We start from the raw sequence: 15,178 nt of genomic DNA on the forward strand, positions 1-15,178 counted from the left end.
TGATTGAAATAGTTTTTACGTCCAGAGTTTGAAGCTTTCTTTGGTAGGCCTTTGATTTATTTATTCTAGTTTTATACTTGGAAATTCACTTAACAAGGCAGGATTAAAAAACAAAACAAAACAGACCCTCCCTTTTTCTTTTATATAGCCCTGTAAACATTGAATGTTTCCTTTTTTTTTTTTTTTGTGCTCTCATGACATTTGACAGGGCATCTGATCTGTTAACAAGACATGCCATCTATAGCAGGGGGGCCTCAAAACTCACAGGAAAAAGTCAACGTGTTCCTTAGAATTGAGGGGCAGAGGATATGAAGGGAGGACACTAGCAGGGTGTATAATCCACCCTTCCACTGCTAAACCATGCCCAGCTCATCACAAGAGAAGCGCATACTAAACAGATCCTGGGTTCTGAGGCACAGCCTAGCAACAGAGCACATGTGCGCTATGCTATGTTCGAGGTCCTACACCGAGATAATTTTTCACATAGCAAATTGGGGGAACCCCCAAATTTGGAGCAAATGCTATGGTCTGGCCTATGGGAAAATGGGCAAACCAAACACTGTTGAAGCTGGGGGGGGGCAACAGGACACACACTCTTGGGGGCAATTTGCCAACATCTGTCTGATTTTGAGAAGCATATGACATTTTGTCATAACACTTTGGAATTCACTGTATGGATGGGCTCATTAACATCGGAACAGACAGCTAGGATTATATTTTATAGTAAATATTAGGAATAGCCCAATGTGTATTGACAAAGATCGCCTATATAAAATATGGTACATCTATTCGGTAGAATACTATACGGTTGTCAAAAAGAACATCAAATGTACAAATATAGGAAATGGGTGAAACCCAGACAAGCATTTGCAATTAACTGTATTCTGTGTAAAAGAAGGCAAGAAACTACGTTTGTTTCACCTGTTTACATGAAAATTAATTCTGGAAGAAGGGAAACTAGAGTTAAAGACGACACTTAAGATTTTTACATCATGTGATGGTATCACATATTCAAACAAGTATTTTCTGAAGTATTGTCAAGAGGTGTGTACTGGTGCTTTGGTCGATGATGGCCGACGTTGATGATGACGGGCCGTGAGATGACACTGTGGGGGAGGATCCCTGTGGAGTTGTGTTACATCCCTGTGGAGATGGTCACGTGTGCAGGTGAATCTCCTGCAAAGCGCAGCACTCCATCGTGCTTGGTGATGGGAACGATGAGTTGCTGCTTCATGTACCGTCCTGTCCTGTATATCCTTAAAGCATGCTCGCAGTACATAAAACTAGGGAAACAATCTGCTTTATCCCCAGCAGCCCCGTAGACCTCATTCTTCCTGCATCGCTTGGTTATATTATTTTCTTTCCTCATTAATCTCATGTTATTTTATTTAGTGTGGCCTTAGGAGCAATATGCTACACGGTAAATGTGAGAGTACATACACACACACACACACACACACACACACACACACGTGTTTATGTGTGAAATGTGTAAATGTACATGACATTTATCTAGACAAAATATAACTCGGATACATGTATGTATACACACAGAGAGAGATGCCAACAATCTAGGTGTGTATTTAGCTATAAATGCATGTGTGTAAGTCTGTGTAGCCAATGATGTTCACATGAGAACAAAATTGCCTAATGGGCATTTCTCAGATGTGCGGCAGTTGTGAGGGAATGCTGACTGATGTCAGGGAGAAGACGTGAGGTCACCTATTCTTTCTTCTCTCCTCATCCTTGGAGACCCGCATCCTCAAGTTCAAATGGCAAAAATTGAGTCCAGCTGTCTTTCGACGACATGAACTTGGTTATCCACCTTCCTAATCCGAACGCAGGGATGCAGCACAGGCTGAGATCAGGGTTGTAGAGTGTGGCTGCCTGAGACAGGCCATCCCTGACTTGTGGTTGTCACAGCAGTTTTCCAGTGCAGAGTTACTGCCTTAGAGCAAACCCTGGCTGGCTGCTAGTAATATGGGGATGCTCTGTCTGTCTGTCTGTCTGTCTGTGTATCTCTGACTCTCTCTATTTGTGTCTCTGCCTCTCTGTCTCTGCCTCTGTGTTTCTGTCTTTCTATCTTTCTGTGTATGTCTCTGTCTTTCTGTCTCTGTTTCTCTGTGTGTCTGTCTCTGTCTCTCTCTGTGTGTCTCTCTCTGTCTCCCCCCTCTCTCTGATTATTAAACTGAAGCACACTCCAAGATTCTTTAGTAACCACAAATATCCCAAGAATGCACCAGCTCTGCTCTCAAGGCCTGAAGCCCATCAACCCTGACTCACAGCCTCCCTTCTCGATCTTTCTATGACTTGCACCCGGGATGAATGGCCTGAGGCTGCACATTTGAGACAACATCTCTTGCAAACAAATGAGGGCAAAAAAGGCCATGGAGGGGAAAAACTGTGCTTATTTCTAGCTAGGAATTTGTTTAAGGAATTAAAAAAATGAGTAAGAGAAAGGAATGTTGTCTTAGGAACAATTTAGAAAAAGAAGCTTCAGATAGCTTGGCAACTTCCTAAAGCCAGCATGTATTCATTTAAATTTGTATAAATTATTATGGCAGATAACACAGATAGGAGGGTTTCGTTCTGCAGAGATTTTAGAGGATGAGAGAATTCAAGTATTATTTTGTGAATGTGGCAAACTTCAAATGAAAGAGATTAATGTCATTAATCTCCTTAAGTATTAGTGTTATCTTGGATAGATGTGATGGCACATGTCTTTAACCCCAGCACTCAGCGGCCAGAGGCAGGCAGAGCTCTGTGAGTTCAAGGACAGTCTCTTCTTCAGAGTGAATTTTAGGACAGCCAGAGCTACACAGAAAGACTCTGGCTCAACAAAACAAAAAACCAAAACCAAAACTAAAACTAAAACAAACAAAACAGAAATAAACAAAACAAAGGAAAGGAATTACTTTCCTAACAACCTGAGTTCAGTCCTCAGGATCCACAGGATGGAAGTTGAGAAGTTGGCAAGTTGCCCTCTGACCTCCAAATGTATGCTATGGCACATGTACCCACACACATACACAGAGTAAGAAATTTAATTTAAAAATGTAAATAAAATTGTTCAAAAATACTCAAAAATCATATTAGTGCAAGAAGAGGACCAGATGTTGTAGAGCATGGGTTGGAGAAGGCTAGGGGTTCTCTGAGGTGCCAGGCTGCCCACAGAAGCAGGAGAACTGAGGGCTTCTGGGAGAGGACATAGAGAGGGACCCTAGTGGGAAAAAGCCTGTGGTTTAGTCCAGCGTGTGCCAGTCAGCGGGAACAAAGAGCTCTGTCCCATTTTCACTAAAGAAGGAGAGTGGGAGGCGGGACCTGACAGACCTTCACAGGAGACATGCTCTGGGTCTGCTACAGTCTGCTTGCCTCCTACCTACAGGCTGTCAGGACTGATACTGAGTGCACAGAAATCCATAAGGAATCTCAAACACAAAGACCGACACCTAACCAGACAGCCACAACAGTGGTGGAAGGTCAGAGATGAGCCAAACCACTAGAGAAGTCAGAGTTCAGCCCAGGATGTGTGTTTACTGAAAGCCGGTGCGACACATATCACAGGTGTAGCCCTTGGGCCTCGGAATTCACATGGAGATGTGAGCAGCTGGTAGTGACAGGGTCTGGCGGAAGCTGAGAGTATGCATTTCTTGATCTATCCTGTTGTTACTACGCCAGATAGGGTGGGGAAACACGCCGAAATAAGCTACCCACTGAAATGAGGGCAATCTGTGCTCTCGTGGTAAAACTTGCTGTCAGTAAATATCACCCTCATGCCAGGGAACAGACCGAGCCATCACATGAACTTCCCCATGCAGGGTCTCAGGCTCAGATCTCCAGCACCTCAGAGGCCCTTCTCTACCCAACACCACGTTAGAAAAACAAACAAACAAACATACAAACAACAACCAAAACAAAAACCCTGGGAAATGAAGCTGGTGTGGTGCAGAGCAGAAGTGACAGGGCTGAAGGAGAGCTCTGTAATCTGGAATATCAAGCAGAGGATGTAGTCACAAAGAGGATAGAAGGGGAAACAAAGAGACATGGAGGGTACAGCTGGCCCCAGCTGTATGCACTCAACAGTGAGTGCAAGACTGCCCTTCCCTTCCATACCAGTATCTGCAGGAGCTCAGCCTGTTTTTATAAAATGATGTAACATGTACATGTGGCCCAGAGAAGTCTGAAAACATTCCATACAGAAGTCATACTTTTTTGACAATTTTGTTTGCCCTTTAGTTAGTTGAATGAACAAATGGAGGCTGTGGATCGGGAAGGAGCTCATGTGGGCTCCTTTTTTAGCAAAACAAGTCTACAATAGACTTGTAGAGGGATGGCTTGCTGGTCATGAACACTAGCTGTTCTTACAGAGAATCTAGGTCCAATTCCCAGCAGTCATTATGGTGGATTGCAACAGCCTATAATTCTAGCCCCAAGGGATCTGATACCCTCTTCTGGTTTCCCTGAGGCACCAGGTTTGCATCTGGCATACAGACATACATTCAGACAAAACACTTATACACCTAAAATAATAAATAAGTAAACTCTCAAAAAATCAAATACAAATTAAAAATTTAAGGAGTGTCTCATCTAATTTAAGAATATAATCTAACCAGTGAGAATAATTCCCAAACTGAATAAGACAAGTTCTCAAAAGTGTTAAAATACTAGGCAAGAAATTAAAAATGGTAGTGGGAAATGGAAGAGGAGGAGGAGGTGGAAGAAGAGAATGCAAAATATTAAGAAAAGAAAAAAAAAAAAAGCCAAAGTCAGTTCTTTTAAAGGAGTAATGAAATAAAGTCTTATTTTTTTTAAATATGCATCAGTGTTTTGTTTGCATGTATGTCTGTGTGAAGGTGTCAGATCCCCTGGAACAGGAGTTACAGACAGTTGTGAGCTGCCATGTGGGTGCTGGGAATTGAACCTGGGTCCTCTGGAAGAGCAGTCAGTGCTCTTAACCTAGGAGCCATCTCTCTAGCCCTTGAAATAAAGTCTTTAAAAAAGACTAATTAACCAATATTGAGACATAGAAGCCAAGGGATGGGATAGAGGGAGGTGGGAAGGGAGGGGTACAAACATGAGGCATTGAAAGCAGCAGCTCAAGCAACACAAAGCACTCACTAATGAATTAGAAGAAAATCATGAGATCAGCCAAGAAGAATGGGACTCCTTGGAGAGGCAGCAGGTTGCAGGTTCAGGATGTGGAAAGGACAACCTGGACTCTGGTGGCCAGTGTAGGAAAGCAGGTGCCATTAGACAGATGGTTTGTGCCAAGTACAGAGGAACCAGCCTAAGGGATCTACTGGCCAAAGAGGAACTCATAGTGATACTGAGAGGGTAAAGCCCTCATTAGTTGCCTGTGAAGGGTACTCAGGAACTGACTCAGGCTAGAGGAAAAAACAGAAAAACAGCAGAACAGAGGTCTTGACATTCCCCTATAGCTGGACTCAAAGGAATCACAGGTCCATGGTGGACAGAAAGAAGATGTTCAGATAGAGATGACTTTCTGTTGACATCTGAAGAAGGAAAGGCTTTAGGTACCCTTTCCTCTTGTTGAGACAGGTTCTCATGTAGCCCAGGTTGAGCTCAACTCACTATGTGGCCTAGATAACCTTGAACTTCTAATCTTCCTGCCTCTGATTCCTGGGTGCTCGGATTATGTGTGCTCATCATCACACCTGGTTTCATGCAGAACTGGAGACAGAATCCAGGACCTCACACACAGTAGGGAAAGATTTTACCAATTGAGTTACAGCAGGAAAAGGGTTAACTGTTTTGTAAACCTGAATGCAATACCTGATCCAAGCAACAATGAATGAATGAGCTGAAACCACTAGGTGAAAACTGGAAAACCCATCAGGACCTTAACAATGAATATCAAGTTGATATCAGTTAAAATCTCTGGAAAAATCTAAATATCAAAGACAGACACGAGACGAGACATTCTTTGACTCCTGAGGCAAAGTAGGAGGGACATACACAGATGATCTGGTCCCCTTGCCAACAAATCTCCTGAAATCTAACCAGCCCTCCAGGTCCAAAGAAAGCACAGGGAAGAGAGGAACATGCCAGGCCACACGCAAGAATGCAAAGCCCAAATCCAGACAGTGGGAACTGCCAAGGATTCTGTGGCTTTATCAGCAATGAAATCTCACACAAAAAGGAAATGAGGGAGAAAACAGAAGTTGGAGTCTTGGGACAGTGTTGAGCCACAAAACACAGAGATAATGACCCAGCCAACTGGAAAACAATATAAAGACAAGCTAATAGACTACAAGGCCCACTTGAATATTGACCAGATAGTATTATGATATTTAGAAAAATTTTAAAGTATGAATGTGATATGCTGTGAATGTTGTTTTTAGACTTCTGAAGATATATATCTGTGTGTAGGTCTCAGTTACCTGGAGAGAGGGAGACCATTTACAGATCAAGACTGGCTATGTATGTAATCAGCTGAAGCCATGTGATGGACACAACAGAGTTTATTATATTAGTCTCCTTCATTGTGTGATGAGTTCAAAACTCCCACAAGACAAAAAAAAAATTAAAGGGAGATAAAGCATAAAATTTTGCATGGAGCTAAAGGTTTGTGAAGGAGAAAGCCGCCATTTGTGAGTATAAGCCTTAGAAAGTATGGCTCCTCTCGTCCAACTACTAACCAGCGGCCTGAGCCCGCTTAGCTTCCAAAATCAGATGAGAACTGACAGTGTCGGGGTGGCATGCAGTAGACAGAACCTGTGGTTTCCGAGGTTAAAAAATAACAAGGGGAACTGAGCATCTGCCAGTTCTTTGGAAGAAAAGGAAACTAGAAGAGGAGGAGGGGGTGGGAAGGTGGGAAGGCAAGGTTTTCATTGTATTTTCTTTTATGCTTTTGAATTTTATGTCAAGAGTAACAATCAAAAAATATCTGTTTGACTCTTGATGCCACTATGCTAAAACACTGGAAAATTATATAGAAAGAATCAAATCAAGAAATAGAAGGTTTTAATATATCTATAACTAAAGAGAAGCAACAGTCAAAACCAATCTGTCTTTTAAAAAAAGCCCAAATAGCAAATTCATAAATGCCCAAGTAGGCAAAATATTGTATGTCTCTCTTTAGAAAATGTAGTACGCACAGTCAGCCACTGGCATCTGCAGCGATTGTTCCAGGCTCCTTCTGGATGGCAAAATAGACAGGTGATACAGCCTTTATGTAACTAATGCTGCACACTATTTGCACAGCACTTATGCACATCCTCCTGAATACTTTAAATCTTCTCAAAATGACTTACAGCAACTAAAAATAACTATCTAATGATGATTTGTCATATTAAAGATAACCACTATGTTCTGTCCTTTCTCCTCTGCGGAAATGGAACCTGTTAACTATGTAAGCTCAATCCCACCTTGCTTCCTGACTTGTTTTAACTCGTGGGAGATGGCCAAAGTGATACTGCTGCTCCAGTTCTGGAGCTGAGCCTAGAAACTTCTACCACTGAACTCCGGAACTTTCAACTGCACGCTGTGAGGAGCCTGGGGCTGTGTGACTGGGTAACAAGAGGACATGGTAAAGAGAGCAAAGTAACACAGGGGGACATCGAGGGGCCAGACACGTGGGTGAAGCAAGAAGAACCACATCTTAGCCGAGCCCCGCCCAGCCTCTTGACCCAGACTCCTTAGTTCTTGCTTACTGTACTTCCTCCCCGAATTCTAAGCATTAGAAAGGTTAACTCTGATTTCCCAAGTCTGGCTTTAACATACTGTGCAGTGAATAAATTCTCGAAGGAATGAGGGCTAGGCACGTCATTCTCTGTTGTTTTTAGTATATTCCACACATGTTTGTTCTACCTTCTCATGGCTCCTGCCTTCTGGTCAGCCAGGAAAATCTCACATCTGCACATGTAGTTTAAAGGAGAAATCTCAGTGCCAGACATGGATTACCTCCCTACCAGTTACTGGTTAGGGAGGCTCCAGAGGTACCTCAGACAACACAGGCTATTGCCATTGCCCTTGGTTGCCCATCATAAATAGACGGTAAGAACCTACAGTTGAAGACAACACATATTTCAGGATGCAAAGAAATCAGTCTTGGACTGATCAGGAAGTTCTTCCTGATGACTAGCTTTCGTAGCATCAGAAGGCATTGTGTAGGCTGCTGGGGAGAAGAGCCATCCACGGTCTCACTCATAAGACCTTTCACGCTACATCACTGACCTCTCCTAGGCAAGCTTTGCCCATTGGTACGACGGCAATGTGACTGTTTATGGGGGCAGACAACCTTTCTCTTGATTGGATTTGAGGCCTGTTTTATGGGAGCAAATTCAAGCTTTTTACTATAACCTCTCTCTAGGGAAGTCATAAGCCCTAGGGGAGCCCCTGCTGATGCTGTTTTGTTGGATGGTTGTGTTGCGACCCGCCTTCTAGCTATTTCTCGTTATGTTCATAGACTGCTGCTCCCAGTCTTGTCAGGGAAGCTTCTTATGTCATTGGTACTGCTTAACACAGATACACACTGCTGCTCAAAGTGCTGCGAATAACTGTGAGTGCCCAGCTGTGGAAAGAATAAGATCAGAGGGCGGGAAAAGTGCTTTGGGATAGATCACACAATTAGGGGTCTACCTAGGATTCATTGCAGATATGTTAATTTTTGAATACATTTAACATCTAAAAGATAAATAACCAAGAAAACATTACAATAGTTGGTACTAAAATAAAATAACTTCCAGTTAGAGTTCCCTGGAAGATTCAAGGACATACCACACTTATAACAGGGGAACAGAATATGTGGACAGGACAGTGAAAGATGGGAAAGGGCTTTTGGAAATTAGGCACAAGACAAGCCAGGAGCTGGGACTTGTGCTTGTAATTCTAGTACTTAGGGTGCTGAGGCAGGAGAGTTTCCATGAGTTCTAGGTCAGCCTGAGCTACCTAGTGACTTTTAGGCTGGTCCAATGTACAGAGTGTGACCCTCTATATAGATAGCTACATCAATAATTAAACAAACAACAAAAACATGTGCCAAATCAAATTGACACTTTAACTAAGAGGAGTTCCACTTAAACAGACAAAAGGGAAGAGAACAGTATCGAAGACATTTCCAAGCTTGGAAGGAATATACACTTGGCCCATCCATTGCCAAGAGGCATGATGAAAAAGGACCCTCACCCGAGCATAAGTTGCTACACTTCAGAATACTGAGGCTTCAGGGAAGAGTCCAATGTGTTCAACAGAGGAAAAGAGGGAGATGGGTGCAGCAGAACAGTGAGAGGCAAAACACATCAAAGAACAAGAGCCAGCTCTTCCAAACCCAGAAGGCCAGTGGGGCAAGCAGGTACTCAGGGGAGGTCAAAGCAAAGATGCCTCCTGGAACACAATCCCATGGGAATCTCCCTCAAAGCCTTTCTTAAGAACTTTCTTGCTGCAAAGTTCTGTTTGACTCTAGTCAAACATCCCAAAGCGAGAATTCAGGAAAAAGAGGGAAAACGCAGGTTGCACACACCAGGGCCTCACAGGATAAAGCTACTGATGAGTCTCCAGGCAGGAGCCCTAGCAGTGGGAACATGTCATAAAACCACACATGCGCCCTGGAGATGACTCAGTGACAACAGGATAAACCCTGATTGAAATGTAATATTCAGAGATGCTTATGGTTAGAAGTCCACAGAGTTGTCTTGATGGAGCAGGGAGAGAGGGGCAAGCATATTCTCCAAATAAAAAAAATGGTAGTTACCCAAAGGAAAAACCCAGGACCAGGGCACGAGACCAATTTGGCAGCAGACACCAGGACAGGGCTTGTTCTTCGGTCTTCCTATATCGTGGCTCCCTGTGTCCTAGAGGTCTCTGGCCAGGGGCACATGGGACTTTGACAATGTTTAATGCCCTTACTCTGTAAGTCCACAATTCTGCCAGGGCACACACTCAACTGTTATAACAGGCATAATGTAGAGTCTACAATAGTGGTTCTCAACCTGTGGGTTGAGAGCCCTTTTAGGTGTTGCCTAAGACCATTGAAAAACAAATGTTTTCATTACAATTCATAACAGTAGCAAAATTACAGTTCTGAAGTAGCAACGAAAATAATTTTATGGTTGGGGGTCGCCACAACATGAGGAAATGCATTAAAGGGTCAGAGCATTAGGAAGGTTGAGAACCACTGCTCTAGAGGTACTTTACCAAGGGAATGGTGAAAGACCAGGACTGTATTTATGCATACACGGCCCATGTGGAGTGGACTTGGACATCGTTCAGGTAAAAAAGCTGCATGTTTAATGTGCAAGATTGATGGGGCTGGGAATATAGCTGAGGCATAGCATAGACTGGCTGAGCATGCATGAGGCCCTAGGTAAGATTCTAGACCCACAAAAAACACTGTATATGTCAAGCCAGAAGAGTGAGTATGCATGTGTGAGTATGTGTGCATGTGATCAAGAAATTAGGGCGTATACCTTCAGCTGATGGTGATCAGCCTTAGACAAGGTGAGAGGCGTCGACAGGTACCATGGCTCTCCCTGCATTGTTTCCACCCCTTGCAAGCATGAATGGAATTGCATACAGATACCTGTTTCCCTTGACGTTTAAGAAGGAATTGGGCCTGGAAGAACGTTCCCTGCCTGGCAAGCCTTGGTTTGCCTCTCATGTTAGAATCCAGGGGTGCTGCTGGTATCTGCACAGAGGCGGGAGCAGTCTCGTTGATGCTGCTTGAGGCTGGGGCAGGAGTGGGCAGCCTGAGGGCCCTGCAGGCCTCCTCCCACCTGGCACCATTATAGAACCAGCACCCTGCTTCTTCACCACTAAGCCCTATAAGGTGTGGCCACCTGCAGCATCCACTTATCTCTGGGTGCTCACACAACCGTTTAAGTCCAGAACCGGTTTCTGGCAGGAACCTCAGCGTCATTCTTGCCGTTTTTGTATTCAAATTCCAACCTCAAATTGTCACCATTGCACAATTCTATATTTACAATAGACCACAAGCTCTCGGGCCTTTAAATATCTCCGAGTCTTTGAAATGCTCAAAGTGTCACAGAAGTTAAGTATTTTCGTTTTGGTTCTCCTGAAAGGGCCAGGTAAATATTAGGACACTCTTGGTAACTGCCCTTGGTTCCTGAATAATGGACGAGAGCCCAGAAGGTCCAACTTTAGTAGAAACTGGAAAATCAAACTGAAATCCCAAACCATCCACATATCTAAAATACAGTGTCTAAGTGACTTACTATGTGAGTCTTTCCACAACATCGGAGCTAGGAGCTCAGGGACAGAATGCTGCTTGAGAAGTCGGCTTCTGTTTTGTAGCTTCTACCCTCTGAGCGTGGTAGTTAAATAGCAGCAGGATAGATTGAAGACAGGGTGGCCTGGGTGGTGAATGATGCACCTTCAGAGGCTGAAGGACCTCAGCTTACAATGGGGTCATGTCCTGATAACTCACCACAAATGGGAACCATGTCCAGTGGGAAGCATTTCCAGGGCACATACGCTGCTGGGGAACATCCCGACTGAGCAACACAGCCTTTTAGACAGCCAATTGTTTCCCTTGAAACTCGGTTGCCCACTGGGGGGGCTGAGGCATTCTGGGAGAGAACTGGATCAGAAACCAAAAGCCCAGGAAAAGATAAAATCAGAATGCTGATCCTGGTTCCTACAACATGGTACCTCAGAATGTGTACGACATTCACACCCCGGAGTTTAGGTTTATACATTATGAAGTGAGGAATCCATGGCTGGAGGACTGGAGAGTTTCATTTTTTAAAAAGATAGCTCACATGGATCAGGAATCCAAACAGAGGCATGAAAGCCCTTGTTCTTGTGCGTGGGAATCTCTATGCTCAAAGGACTATGGGTGGCTGGAGCGAACATCTCTGCTGGCTGCAGAATGTATGACAATTGGGCCTGGGTTGCACCTCATCACAGAGGCCCTCAGGTAGAGCTGTTCTGCCCACCCATGCTGGGGGTGAGACAGCAGGGAGCAAGTACAGATTAAGGAAGGGTGTGTGTGTGCTGAGGCTTTGAGTGAGCTACCACCTTCAGCCTCTGGCCGCTCAGAATGGGGAGAGGGCATGTAGGAGCCCTGCCTAGAACTCTCACATGGCAGGCTGGAGGAGGTGGGAATTGCTCTTTCTCTGTACTCAGGAAGCCACAGGCTAAGGACTGGTCCACAGACAGAGACTGGAAAAAGGCTAAGGACTATGGTGGCAGAACATGTTACAGAGATTGCTCTTCAGGGCAACTGGAAGGCTTGGCCTTAGAGGAAATCTGCAAGGAGAGCCAGGTATTGGCTTTTAGCAGGAAGGGCATTTAGTTTCCAAAGAAAGAGCTGAAGGGAGTGAAGTTGCCTTACTGAGCGGAGCTGGTGGACAGCAGGATACACCACTCCCTATCCACACCCTGCTCGCAAGCATCCATTTTCTAAGAAGGCCTGGTGTCGTTGGCTGGCTAGTCAGCTCCCTATGGCTAGAAGTGAGCAAGTCTGGACAAACGGTTAAGTGAGGCCCTGACCTCACTGAGCCTCAGAGCTTACATAGCTGGCCTGGGCTTTGAGGGAATGAGGTCCAGCTGAACTAACTGCCACCCACATGGACCGACCGCAACCAAGCAGGCCGTCTCTCAGCCATTCTTATTTTGCCTGCTCAGTAAGACACTGCTTTCTCGACCCTCAACATGCCTCCTGGAGAGGATCAGTGTGGACCTGCACTCAGGTGGGAGAAGGTGACTCCGCTGACCATGACCTAGCTAGAAAAACTATGTGTCCACGCACCCCACACAGCCCATCAAAGTGTTATTGGACACTGATATGTGAAGTATGCAGGCTGATGTGTGTCTATTTCCTTCTTCCTGGAAGGCAAGGTGAGTCCCCTTTTGGGCAAACCACATGGTTATAGTAACATGGCAGATAACTTAGGCATACTTTTAAAAGCCAAAGGAGGAGGAGGAAGGGGGGGAAGAGAAGAAAGAAAGAAAGAAAGAAAGAAAGAAAGGAAAGAAGGAAGGAAGGAAGGAAGGAAGAAAGAAAGAAAGAAAGAAAGAAAGAAAGAAAGAAAGAAAGAAAGAAAGAACAAGATATTTCATATTTCAAGCAGCTATGTAACAACCTGAGGTTTGAAGACCCTCTGGAATGTTCCATCTTCTTTTGTCCGTGCTGGGTATGGCAGGTGGTAGCTGTTTCAACACTTTCAGGGCCGAGGGCATGACCCTCACACAAAGATGGGTCCCCTTCCCATACCTTCAGCTGGTAGGAGAGGCTGCCTTATCTGGGAGTTTCCCAGCTGATCTACTTTCCCAGGTGCCTCGCCTCAACTAGAAGAGCAGGTTTTTCCACTCTAGCTGGTATGGGCATTTAGAAGAACACTTAATGTCATGTTTGCCAAGGGAATCTGTCTAGCTGCTAGATTCCAGCAGGTATGGCTTAGCAAAAGGCTTGCCATTCCTCCTGCCAATCAACACCTTTGAAATCCACCAAATCCTTCTAACACGCCTCCTCCGCCTCCTCAGAGCTCCCCTCTGATAGTCTCATGAGACTAAGGCACGACACACCTTCCCGGCTCACATCTGTGCTGCAAGGACTCATTGTGAGCACACAGACCACTTGCCAGGAGGCCACAGTGGTGTCTGTGCTTGCATATGCATGAGCTCTAAAACCATCCTAAACACACGCAAGTCAAAATATGAAGGGCTGTGCAAAAGCACACAAAGCACGTAAATACAAGGCGTAGAATGCCATGTCCAAAGAACTCTGGAGTTCAAGCAATGTGTTCAGTTACATAGTCTTTTTCAAAACCATTCATACAAGTATAAAGAATTCGTTTGTTTTAAAACATGTTATTTTCTAGGGACTTTTCAAAAATGGAGAGCTGCCCCTGTGTAATTTGGGAATTACTGGTTTTCCTTCTGGCAGCCAGCCTTCCTTAGCCAGGGCTGCAAAATAGGTCTGGAGCAGTCAGTCTTCCCTGACATGAGGCTGGTAGATGCAGCTGGGAGAGCTGAAAATTAAGGCTCTTCTTGTCCTCAGAATGTTTCAGGGGTGGGGTGGGGAGCAGGAAGGAACAACTCATCTTTAAGGATGTCTCCAAACCTAAAGTGGACCCTGAAGAGCACTCAGTTGCAGGTGAACTGGGCCTACTATCATCTATTCCAGAAAGACATTGGTGGAAAACAGGGCAGTGAAGCACATTTGATCTGGGCTGTGAGTCACAGATATGCAGGCTTATTGCTAATCACAAAACATAAGAAACAGCAACTGGTGGGGAGCAGGCAAGCTTGCCTGGTTGTAGCTCAGCAGTAGAAAACCTGCCTAGCATGCACAAGACCCTCACTTCAGTCTCAACCCCTAACAACAAAGGCAAACAACTTGAAAATGTATTCTTCTGGGTTTGCAAAAGTAACACAGGACAAAACAAAAAGTGAGGTATTTATTGCAGAGGACAAAGACTGCAGACAGGCAAAATGCAGTGTCTGCAATCCAAACTCAAACACCACCCCTTGACATCCGTCAGCCATCTCCTGGCTGTGGTCTTGGTGTGTGTATACAGACAGCCCCTGACTTATCTGGCTTTCACTTATGATCTTGTGACTTCATAATAGTGCAACAGTATATGCACACAAGCTCTCTGTTTCCCACACACATTGTAGTATTCAGTCAACCGCATGATGTATCTGGGACTTTATTATAAAATAGGCTGTGGGTGAGCTGACCGGCCATCTCAGGAGAGCACAGGTGCTCTGGGTACAGAAAGGGCCATGTTGCTGAATTAGTGAGGCAGACTTGATGTGTGCTTGAATAAGACATTTTCAGTTTTTGATGGGTTCATCAAAATAACGGCACCATACTTTAATTTGGTATTTATATTCTATGAAAATGAAATATACCAAGTGAAGTTTTAAAAGTAGGCTCTGCAGAGTCCGAGGAAAGTGTCCTTTGAAATTAATAAAGTATGTTTAGATCTGAAAGTGAGAGTTCTAGGTTCAGCCCTGCTGCTACCACCTGGGAAGCCTTTAAACTCTCAGCGTATGGGTGTATATGTTGGTGGCTTCTTTACAAATATTAGCAAGAGGATTTGACTATTGGAATTTGACTATTGGAATACACACAGATTTCCTTGACACACTGTGTGTAATTTCGTACACACAGAGCCACAGGATCAATGTCCCAGTGAAATAACTGCAGCTCCTTTTCTTTTACCTTCAACTCCGTGTATTTGGAATTTGT

General features: G+C 44.4%; 1 protein-coding gene across 1 annotated transcript in view; it reads right to left on the minus strand.

Moving 5' to 3' along the window:
• Lrrk1 (leucine rich repeat kinase 1) overlaps nucleotides 1-15,178 on the minus strand; it is a 132,162-nt gene that overhangs the window by 106,556 nt on the left and 10,428 nt on the right. The gene's annotated exons all lie outside the window — the stretch shown is intronic.

The sequence above is a fragment of the Psammomys obesus genome, unplaced genomic scaffold (genome assembly GCF_907164565.1).
Source record: "Psammomys obesus unplaced genomic scaffold, mPsaObe1.curated_primary_1811, whole genome shotgun sequence".
Lineage (NCBI taxonomy): Eukaryota > Metazoa > Chordata > Mammalia > Rodentia > Muridae > Psammomys > Psammomys obesus.